We start from the raw sequence: 12,306 nt of genomic DNA on the forward strand, positions 1-12,306 counted from the left end.
GCAGGTCATTTTGGAGGTCCAGGCAGGTCCAATTTCAGCAGGTCAGCTGGGCATATGCAGGGAGGCCTAGAGCTTGTTGTGCCCCTGCAGCTCAGAAGAGGAGGTCAGCCAACTGACCCTTGGAATCTCTCAGGTAACCTGGAAGAAAGAGAGCAGGTCCAGTCTTCCTTCACAGAGAGCAGGCCTCAAGCAGCAGGGCAGTCTCTGGGTAACAAGGCAAGCCTCAAGCAGCAATGGAGCCCTCTGTTAGCAGGAGGCATTCCTCCAAGGAACAAGACAGGACTCAAGCAGCAGGGCAGTCCTTGGGGATCAAGGCTATCCTTATTCAGTAATGTCTACAGATGCAGGAGTGGCTCAGAAGGTCTATTATACCTGGTGCCATCCTTTGAAGTGGGGGAATTTTCTATGCTACCCAACATTTGGTTCTGGAAAGTTCTTCCCTTTCCCTGCCAAGACTCAAAGTACCCTGGGGTGGCAAACGACTGGTGTCAGGTTCTTTTGTGTGTGTGTTGAAGGCAGCCCTTTGCAATGTAAGCGGGGGAGGGAGCAGCTCCTCCCCCAACTATGCTGGCAGGATGGCCCATTCTGGCCACATTTAGTCCCCTATTTTTCACTATCTGGGCCCAATACATGGGGCATATTATCAAGAACGGCGTTACAATTATCGCCGCTTTAGCGGCAGGAAACTGCCGCTAAAGCGGCGATAATGGGCTTGATAATATGCCCTTGTGAATTCCCATAGAAGCCCAGGTTCACACCATTTTTTTAAATTAATGAATTGATAATTAATGTTAATTATACTGCAGGAGTGGGAATACTAAATTAATCCCCTACGCTATCCAACACTTTCCCTACTGTTATACTTGGTGGAGTGGGAAAAGTAAATTATTCCCACCCGCTATCCAACACTTTCTCTACTGTTGCACTCGCTGGAGTGGGAATAGTAATTTGTACCCACCCGCTATCCAACACTTTCCCTACTGTTACACTCGGTGGAGTGGGAATAGTAATTTTTACACACCTGCTATCCAACACTTTCCCTACTGTTACACTCGTTGAAGTGGGATTAGTAGTTTTTACCCACCCGTTATCCAACACTTTCCCTACTGTTGCACTCACTGGAGTGGGAATAGTAATTTTTACCCTCCCGCTATTCAACACTTTACGTACTGTTACACTTGGTGATGTGGTAATAGTAAATTATTCCCACTCGCTATCCAACACTTTCCGTACTGTTGCATTCTCTGGAGTGGGAATAGTAATTTTTACCCACCCGCTATCCAACACTTTCTCTACTTTTACACTTGTTGAAGTGGGAATAGTAATTTTATCCCCTACGCCGTGCAATGTTTTCCCTACTTTTAGCATTAATGTAGTGTGAAATATCATTTATTTTTATTTTATTAATAATTTAATTTATTATATATAAAATTAATGTTTATATTTATATTACAGATTTATTTAGAGATATATGTAATTATAATTTAATTTATGTTTTTAACATTTTATAATTGCATTTAATAATTATTTATTAATATTATTACGTGAATATATATACATTTTTTTTAATTATGCATGTTAAATATTTTTTTACATTACACTTATTATTTATTAATTTTAAAATGTTTTAAATAATTCTAACTATGTTTTATTTAATTATATTTATAATTTAATTAATTTTATATTATTTTTAAGACATTAAAAAATCGATATTTTATACAGCTATATTTTTAACAACGATATTTTAGTTTCGATATTTTGGTACTTAACTTTATGGAGTTAGGAAGTCGATATTTTGTGAAGCAATATTTCAGACTTGTAGAAGTTTGGTGATGTTCCTTTTTCTTTCGAATCTGCATAACATTTAATATTGATCTGATAGTACACACTGTAATTGTGAACTGCATTTAGGTAGCACTTAGCACCCCTGACGAGGAGTTGAAGCACTTTGGGGCCCATTCCGATCCGGGTCGGAAAGCACTCCGACCGAGCCGGATCCGGAGGGCCCGATTCACAGAACTAACTTAAGACAAAATCCTAAACTTACTACCATTTTGGTATTCACAGAAGGCACTTACTCATTTTGGTATTCACAGAAGACACTTACTCACTTCGGTATTCACAGAAGTTAGGAGTCCTAACTTTAGGACTCCTAAATGCCTTCTGTGAATACCGAAAGTCTTAAAATTAGGATTTTTCTCAGTTTAGGAGTCCTAAAGTTAGGACTCCTAACTTTACTACTACTAAACTGAGAAAAATTGTAATTTTAAGGCTTTCGGTATTCACAGAAGGCATTTAGGAGTCCTAAACTTAGAGTCCTAACTTTACTACTACAAAATTGAGAAAAATCCTGATTTTAAGACTTTTGGTATTCACAGAAGGCATTTAGGAGTCCTAAAGTTAGGAGTCCTAACTATACTACTACTAAACTGAGAAAAATTCTAATTTTAAGGCTTTCGGTATTCACAGAAGGCATTTAGGAGTCCTAAAGTTAGGACTGCTAACTTCTGTGAATACCGAAATGAGTAAGTGCCTTCTGTGAATACCAAAATGAGTAAGTGCCTTCTGTGAATACCAAAATGGTAGTAAGTTTAGGATTTTGTCTTAAGTTAGTTCTGTGAATCGGGCCCGGAGTGTTTTCCAACCAAGCCGGAGGCCTGCACTCCGACCGAGCCAGTACGATGCGGCTGTATGTTACCGGACTCGGTTCGGTCGGACTCCCATAGAAGTCAATGGGAGCCGGTCGTTCGACGCGTACATGGGCTCCCATTGACTGACTGGGTACGTCGCGGACAAGTGCGTCCCCTACAGTGGGTACACATCGGTGCCATCCGCACTGTACATGCCTGTGTTGGGGAGACCCATGGGTCTCCCCCTGTGTCCGAGTCATAGGGCTGCGGGTGTCAGGGGGTCCGACGCGGATCCCCAAAGGCAACCACCCGGACGTTTTGCAAGCCGGACACTCCGGCTCGCACAGGCTGTCCGACGCGTGCATCGTACTGGCTCCGTCGTAAATCCCATCCATTGCACGCCACGGTTATCTTCCGACCGTGACGTACGGAGCGGATCGGACCCGGAAACGACTCGGTTGGTAAATTTCACGTAGATCACATCGGACTTGCTCGCTTGTACAGCTGTACGAGTCGGTTGGAAAACACGCGTACGGCTCGTAGTTTTTCCGGCCGGATCGCGTTCGGTGCCCTTCCGACCCAGATCGGAATCGGCCCCTTAGTGGTGAGTTGTATGCTACTCCGGAACCCAAATACCCTGCTTGACGGATTTGTGAAAGTGTTCAATCCAAGCATGGTCTTGTGTTTACGTTTTGAATGAGCAGTGTTTTGCTAATCCTAAAGATAATTGTGCAAATAGTAATTACAATAATAATAAGAATGATAGCAGCGGTAACAACGATTAGGGTGAGGATGATGATGGTAGTAATAAAACGTATTCCTGCATGGCTCTATTCCTAGCTTTGGCTGCCAACACCTGCTGACTTCTCATTTTCACATGCCCCTTTTCCAATGTGCAGTTCTCCTCTCCTCCAACCAATCACTTTGAAAGAATTGAGTGCTTTTCATTACCACATTTTGCTTTCCCTTGCTTTTCAGTGTTTGATGCTTACCGGTTCATTTTTAATATCTGGTTTATAACCCTGAAGATGGCCATTATGAGTTTCTTAATTCCACATTGGTTATCGAAGGGTCCATAATACAGTATGCATTCTAACAGACCTGCTGCTAATTCATGTAAAATACATCTTGGACAAGCTTGAACGGTGGTGTTTTCCTGTGTGCGGCCATCCATTGCACCAAAAGCTTCTAAATCGTCCTGATGATCATCCATGTATTGGTTCTATAGGGTTAAAACGTCAAGACAAAAGTCAACACAAACATGTGGAAATTATGTTTCAGATATTAACATCCATTGCTCTTTCTGCTTCAGCTTATGTCTCTGTCAATTGTATATGTTATAACTTCTTGTGACACTGTTCTGAGCCTCATTTATGAGAAGAGTCGCATCGCTGAGTGAAAGCAGCAACACGCCACTTCTCCGTGCCCCTCCTTGCGACATGATGTATGCGTCATATTTACTGTACAATGCATCATGTCGCAAGGAATGACAGATACATCAGTATTACTGACGTATCTGTTGGCGCAAAAGTGGCGCATTGCTGGGGTGTGTCTGAAAACAGACGCAACTCCAGCAATGTGTCCTTCCACATGGAGCATGCCCCATGTGTAAGGGCCTGCGTCAGTCTTACGCCTGCCATTAGGCAGGCGTAAGGTTTTGATGCATTGGCGTTCTAGAAGTGGCGCAGTCAAATCTTATAGATTTCACTGCGCCACTCATACGACCCTTTCTTGCGGGGGAACGCCCACTCTGCATACATTATACCTGATGCAGGTATAATGTAGTGCAGGGCTTTACGAAGTGACGCATCTGCCTAGATGCGTCACTTCGTAAATATGGTGCAACATGACACATTAATTACGCCGCCGCATCACAAAAAGTGACGCAACGGCGGTGTAAATGTGACGCAGGCCTTCATAAATAAGGCCACTGTTTCTCCCTATTGTTTGCTCGAGCATTTTGTTTGAGCACTGCACCACAAATTCTACTGAGAACATCCAGCTGTAGTTGAGTATATAATACAATTATAGATATATCAATCCGTCCACAGAAGTCTTTTTATTAACTTTTACATTATAATAAGTATTGCCCTTAATTTCTTCATAAAGGAGATCCACAGTATGAGCTAACAAAATTGACTATGTAACCTGTATTTGTGTGTACACGTCTTGAATAGTTGTTGAATAATTGTTGAATACTTTTTTTAGGTTGAGCTTGGGTGCGCATGCGCTGCTGCGAGGCATGCAGTATTGGAGTATGGCTTTTAAGCCCCTCCCACTCTCTGCCCATAATTGCCATTGGCTTGTGTCATTGTCCTTCATAAACGCTGGCTTCCCATTCGTTGTTAGGCTTGTTAGTCCTTCCTTGGTACTGCCTTGTCTGCATTTGTAACCTCCCATGGCGACTGGCCCTTTTACTTCGGTTGCGACATGGCATGTTTTATTTAGTCTGTAAGCACTCTTTTCTTGAATGGGTTCCTCCTACTGCAGGCATGACGGGCTTTCCTCGCCATGCGCGCTTTCAATTTCAAGCAGCCCTGGACAATGGTGGCTGCTTCTTTGAAGTGAAATAGGTCTCGCATTTACAAGAGTTTGAGCTATTTCCATTGTAAATGACAATAGCTTAAACTCTCGTAAAAACGAGACCTATTGCATTGCAAATGCTTGTTATTGTTTTCTGAAGAAATATTTTTTTGAATCTTATAACTGTTTACTTGTATGACTGGCATTACGAGTTCTGTGTGTATTTTTGCTCTAGAAATGAATCTACGGAATGCTTCATAATCAGTAGCGGTCCGTGGAGGGAGTGACAGTGAGGCGGGGCGTGGGAGGGGCAGGGTGGGGAAATGTAAACACCGGAATATGGATGAACGGAGGTAAGTACACATTTAAATAAATAAAACGAATTCCTTTGGGCGCGCAACGAAATTCGTTTTATCTATTTAAATGTGTACTTACCTTCGTTCATCCATATTCCGGTGTTTACATTTCCCCACCCTGCCCCTCCCCCGCCCCGCCTCACTGCCCACCGAACTCCCTCTACGGACCGCTACTGTTCATAATATATAGTTGCATTGTAAATGGTTGTGCCAGTTAAAATTGAGTGTGCATCTATGGGGTTCCTGTGATTGTTGTGCATCTGTTGTCTGGCCGTCCTCCTTCCGATTTCAGTGTGACTCCATGATGCATGGTATCTCTGCTCTTCAGCCCCACCCATAACACACCTCCAACCCTTCCTTCCTGACAAACCCTAGCATTCCTTACCTGTGTCTATGCACCTCATGTGCCACGTGACAGCAGCTGTGCCTCCCGTCCAATAGCTACATCTCAATGCAGCATATGGCCGAAGAGCAGTTAACCGTGCAGCTCTGCAAGTGTTTTACATCCCATTGTCGGGGCCCGTTACTTGTAAGACTCCTGATCGTACGTCAGCCCATCCTGAAAGTGACACGGAACCTCCATCGGTCCTCCTGTGACCCAGGCATCCGGTAGAAGCACGCCCGGCCCACAGGGCGCCGCTGCTGCCCTGCAGCGTTTATTATGCCAGTTGGCATTCACTGACAGTTTTATGAGCCTCTTCTATTAACGCTGTCTCTGTCTCTTCCCTGTGTCCTCGCCTTGAATTTTATAGTCAAGTCTGTGTTTCCCCCTCGCCCTGAACTTCGTTTCCACCTCATTGTCACCTTCATGTATTCCTTGTGCAGCCCCACAGGGTGTGTGCCCTCTCTGGACTCCCAGCAGCTCCCTTGCCATCCCATCTCGCCCCTTCGGGCATGCACACACTCAGAGCACCCTTCCCCGCTTCCAGCACTCTAACATGCATGGATTTGGGATACTGTCCGCTGGTTAAGACTGCTCTTGATCTGTATTGGTGATCATTATTTGAGACGAGTGATTCCTTTTCCAGGTTCTATGCTGTGACCACGCCTCATATTGATGTTGTTTGTTTGTCTTTTAGGGATGTGTACTTATGTTTGACCATCATTGCCCCCTGATGAAAGGCACGGCCTGAAATGCATTGGGGCTTTCATCACTGAAATCCAAAAGCGACACATTCATTTAAAAATATAGGATTTGTACTGGTTTAAAGCCGTACAGATGAATGAATGCATTTAGTAAATAGAAATGAACCACACCAGTGAAGAGTGAATGCCAGATGCTATAAATAATGCTGTGTGGCAGGAGATGCGCCCAGTGCCTTGGGTGTGGGATGCTGACTGTTCCATTCCCAGGGAGGGAGCCTTTATATCAGCACACAAGAGGGTGACATATAGGGCATGCATCATAGTTCAAATACAGTGAGTATACAGAAGAGGCCCTCATTACTCAAGCTACTGGTGTCCAAGCAGCCCCCACTTCCTTTACCCTCGATACTTCGGCTCCCCTTGTTCTTGGTTGGGGAATTGTCTCTCTCTCCTCCTTGTCCTAGGTGTTCCATCTTGTGTCTGTACATCTGTATTCCTCCCACCCTATGGAGATTGTCCTCTTTGTAATTCACTCTCTGACCTCTTCCCCCCCTAAGCTTCCCTTTTATGGTATTCCTAGCTTTTTGCCCTGTGCTGCGCCCTCATCGCAGCACTTTTTGCCATTCAAAATCACTACTTTACAACCATTCCTAACAATATTAGGGGAATGTATAAATTTGCCCAAAATATTCCAGGACTGGAGATGGAATAGTAAATAAGCCACCAGGAATCCACCTAACCTAGGTGCCCAGCCTCATGCCCACGTCTGTGTGTGTGTGTGTGTGTGGCACGTCCAGTTGAATGATACGCCCATAGTCACTGGATGTGAGTAGACAATTACAATTATGAGTTTTATTACTTTGGGTCTTAATTTTAATTTCTAAAACCCCTTTTCTTTGCATACTTCTTTTTAAGGTACACTTTGGGCCTCAATGTCCTCCGGCTCTCTCCCATCTCTTCCAATAAGTTTGATTTTTTACTGCATCTAATTTTTTACCTTTACCTTCTTTATACACAGACATGCTTCAAAAAGTATTAACAGTTATGATATGCCTTTCTGATAATCGTTTAGCACAAGGGGCTATATGTAAGAGGCTATTTTGCCTTTGCAAACAGGCCGATTCACAGAATCGGCCATGTTTAAAAACGCAAAAAAGGATTCTCCTATGTACCAACCTCTATTTGGGATTTGGTAACCTGTTACTGAATCGCAAAATGGGTTTGTGATCTGGTATTTGGAAACGGCGTGTTTAGGGTGTCCTTTCCTAATACTGCCTCACAGAGGTATGTATGAATGTTTTGCAGCCTTTTAGGGGTCACAAAACATTTACAGTTAATCATCAGATTCAATCTGATGGTAACCCATTGACAAATGGGAAGGGGTCCCTTGGTGAATGGTGGCAAACATGTTTTTTAAGAGCAGGCCATGGTCCACAGCCTTCTCTTAAGAAATGAAAAGAAAACTTTTCATATTTTTCTTTTAAACGCAGGCCGTTTTTCTTTAAGGAAAATGGGCTGCATTTAAAAAAAAAAATGATTACTTTATTTAAAAGCACTCATGGACATTGTGGTCTGCTGACTCCAGCAGGCCAGCATCCCCGTGATTTTAGCGATTCCTAATGGGTCACAAATTGTGACCTACCTCATTAATATTTATGAGAAAGGTTGATTTGCAACCCCCTGGGAATCACTAAAGGAAACTCATGGAGTTTCACACATTAGGAATACCGATGTCCTAATTGCAATTCGCAGAAAATCACAATTAGGTAATCGCTATTCCTTATATTGATACATGTGGTCCAAGAACTCTTGAGAGGAGAAAGGTGCAGGACGGGGTGCCCCTGCACAGGACTGTCTGGGATTGGTGCGATGCATGTGGATGGATGTCATGCAGAATGAAGGCTTGGGAGTGCCTTGCACCTTCATGCACTGAAGCCGCAGCTTGCCATGGTTGGTGCTCATGCTGGACACAGATGCTCACTTGCTCATACCCTGCTCGCTTCTGTTCCTATGGTAATGTGATGAGTGGGCTGCCGTCGTATCAAGGGAGTGAGACATGCTCAACAGGCCCACGAAAACTGAATGGAGATGGCATGACTCAGTCCTTGAAAGAATCGGGTGGACAGGTCATTCACAAGGCTGTGCGGGGGAGCATGCCTAAGGAGGCGAACCGACCGAAAATAGATCGTTTGTGACATTACTGAATGCCTGAGCAAAGTCTCCAATGTAATTTCCTTGCCTGTGCCGGCTTCTCTCTTCAAGGTGTGCTCATTCATTGAAATTGCACGGTGGCAGCTATGCACAGCGACACAAATAGGGAAATACCGAGATCCCAGATAAGCCAATGCGTTACTTTTATACGTTTTACTTCGTGACGGTCAACAAGTAAACCTGGTAAAAAGACAAACCCACCCTGTAAATGATGCAAAAATGCCAGTGACGTGGCAGGGACAGCATTTGAATTACATTTTAACGGGAGCCACCCTTGCAGCCACACACGGACATGTCAAGACACATCAAGGTGATGTGGAGTGGTACAGGACTCCATTGCCCTTCCACCCCCATCAGTACAACTCTTCAGCCAATGAGCCTGCGTTTTATGAGGTTTCATGGGGCAACTCCTGGAAAGTTATGGCTGCTATTTAAAGGGACACCTTCATTTAAGTGCTGCTTTGTAGCCATTGCAGCTGCGCCCAGTGCAGGTAAGAAGGGTGGGGGATATTTCCACAGACTAACATGAGGGCAAATTATTTATTTATTTAATTTTCCCTCGTGGTCGTCTGTCGAATCCCCTTGCAATCTGGCCCCATCGCTCTGACCTGCACGGGCCGGTGCTGAGCCATTGTTCGTTCACCGAGCCAGTGCTGTCCACTTGGCAGTGACTGCCAAGATGGAGAATACCAGCATTCTCCGGACAGGGTCTTCGTCTTTTGCAGCTCTATGGAAGCTGAGCAGAAGGGTTTGTTTGTTTGGCATGCCTGAAATAACTGCATTTCAAGCATCCAGAGCAGGGATCTCCAACCTTTTCTATATTATGTTCAGTAAAAATCATCCTGAGATACTAACTCAATTATCAGTGGGACAATATTGACCACTACAGACAAGATTCCATGAGTGGTCCTTGCATGCAGGATTACTAGCAGTGATCACCTCAGTGCATCAGGAAATTTCACTAAAGATGTAACAAAAAGCTTTATCAATATACATTTTTAAGTCTTCTCTATGTTGCAGCAGTCATATACACAATGCCCATGGCACCTAAGAAACAACACCAGTAATAAGACAATCTAAAACAGAAAAAAATGCCATTTAAATATCAGCCGTAAATATATTTTGCCTATAAACATCAGCTTACTAGTTCTGAAAGTACACAGATTTCACTTTTAAATACACCCTGTGCATTTTGGAAACATACCTAATTCGACCAAACAAAAGCTTTTCATTTACTAGGTTGGGCTACACATAACGCAACTCCTCAGAGTTAGCTGGAGCGCCGCTAGTAGATCGGGAACTACTCGCTGGAGAAACCTGTCCCAGAATATCTCACCTGGAGATCTCAGTCAAAATTCACGCCCATAACATAAGACATAGGTTCTCCTGCATCCTCATACACCTTTTCTACAATTTATCTAACATGCATTCAAAAATATGAACTATACTAAATTCCATTTTCATAATTCTAATATTAATGTACACTTTTTTAAGAAATACATGTCATGGCCATGTAGTCTACATCAGTTTCTTAATGTGTATTATTCAAGCTCGAGGAATCCTATATTAGGGACCATTGTTCCATTGCATCCGGTATCCCTACACTTCTGATTGGGCGGAGAGGGTTGTTCACTATCCCGGTCTTACTTGTCTAAGAGGCAGGAATGTACAAACCTCTAAGGGGAAAATTCAGAAGCACATTTATGGGTATGGGAAGAATAACTGCAGATTACTCTGTTACATGCACTTACATGACTTTGTGAATCGGCCCTCAAACACCCAACCACCTATGGGTGATGTGCAAAGAGGGCACAGTTCTTTCTAAATGTCGCGAACTGATAAAAGAGTTGTTGGAGCTTTGATTCCATTTGCTTCATGACCTGCCCAAAGCATGCTCTTTTTCAGCTCTCAAAACTGTTCAACTTGGCATATTTAAAAAAAAAATAGGGATGACCGTGCCATTGGTCCATTCTGCTGTTCTATTTCCACAGTTAGGAGAATGTTTGTATGCAGTGGACTGGAACCGTCCTAAAGCCCTGGTGGTGCCTCTTCCCTAACCACCCTTGAATGTTGTGTATTTGAGTCAATCTGACATGACATTACTACTGCTTGGCATGTCATCAGCTCACTCTCCATCGCCTGGGCCAGGGCAGGACTGGAGCCTCGGTTTCATAGACTGCATTCCCACGTGACACAGTTTCAAATCATGTGAAGTGATGTTATGTAATGATATAATACTTTCTAGTAAAGAGTCGTGGGTTGACCTTTGGTTATTACAAAAAATGCAATAAGAAGAAATTTAACTGAAAAATGTAACTGTAAAATGAGGTGAAAGTCTACCAGTTAATACAAAATAAAAGCCAAGTATTTTTTTTTCCATTTATTTCTAGGATTCTGAAGATTTGCAGCTAAAATGGTGTAACCTGCACTATCAAGCGCTTCTCTGATAAAGATTACAGCATCTCCAAGACTTTCAATTGACCATGTGATGAAGCGCAGTTTTGTTTAAATCAAATGGTGAGTTCGCTGTCTTGTTACATTCATATACTTTTATATATCTTTGAACTCGGTTTGGAAGAGTATTAAAATATTGATTAGAAAGTAAAACATCTGAATTAATTTTCAATAGCGCTCTGATTAAAATACTGCTAGAGAAAGAAAATATAGATAGTTATGTTATGTGGGTCGAATGACTTTATTGTCACGTGAAATGCAAACCACATGTAGGTTTGTTATTTATAAAGAGAAGCACATGAGCTTTCTTGAAGCTGTGAAATTGTGTGCATTGGCTTTTAATGGTAAGTAAATGATGCACTGGTTTGCTTCTCATTGCGTTGACTGGTGCCATGCAATCAATTGTACAAAACCTTGGTAAATTAACCCAGTATCTTCTTACTAGCATAGCACACAGCTTTTCTGTGTCTCCATGCCAGCAGCACTGATTGGAGAATGTTCTGTCAGGTCAGCTGAGGCAGCTTTAGACTTTCTATTACATACATTAGTGGGAGATAGAATGTTCTGCAATAGCTTCAATTTGGGTAACTACTGCTTTCTTTTCAGGAAATCATCTGGATTCACAGAAATCAACTTCAGTAATATCAATGAACCGGTTAGTAATACGTCTGAGAAAAGCTTTAGCATGAGTCTTTGCCAAGCATTTCTATAGCTTTTTTCCAATTGTTCTGCAAGTCAGCCGGACACATGGGAAACAGCGTTTACAATGCTGTCATCACATCGCGTAACTATTACAACGCGGTTGTTACAACGACCGCGTTGTTAGAGCGCAGTGCCTCTACATCGCAAGTCATTAGATCGACTTGCTGTAGGGGGCGCTGTAAACCAAGGAATTGTATAATTTACTATTCCAACACATTCCTTACTGTTGCACAGGCTGGAGTTGGAATAGTAAATTATACTATTCCTAAATCCAGTGCGCCCCCTCCAGCAAGTCGATCTAATGACTTGCGATGTAAAGGTATCGCGTTCTAACAACACGGTCG

The 12,306-nt window shown here is 43.0% G+C and overlaps 1 protein-coding gene across 1 annotated transcript in view; it reads left to right on the plus strand.

The window, feature by feature from the left end:
* The window catches only part of PTPN5 (protein tyrosine phosphatase non-receptor type 5), a 542,249-nt gene that overhangs the window by 120,372 nt on the left and 409,571 nt on the right, over nucleotides 1–12,306 (plus strand). The window contains exon 2 of the mRNA XM_085644723.1: nucleotides 11,197–11,323. The gene's annotated coding sequence lies outside the window, so the exon portion shown is untranslated. The remainder of the gene's footprint in view (nucleotides 1–11,196; nucleotides 11,324–12,306) is intronic.

The sequence above is a fragment of the Triturus cristatus genome, chromosome 3_1, assembly GCF_964204655.1.
Source record: "Triturus cristatus chromosome 3_1, aTriCri1.1, whole genome shotgun sequence".
Lineage (NCBI taxonomy): Eukaryota > Metazoa > Chordata > Amphibia > Caudata > Salamandridae > Triturus > Triturus cristatus.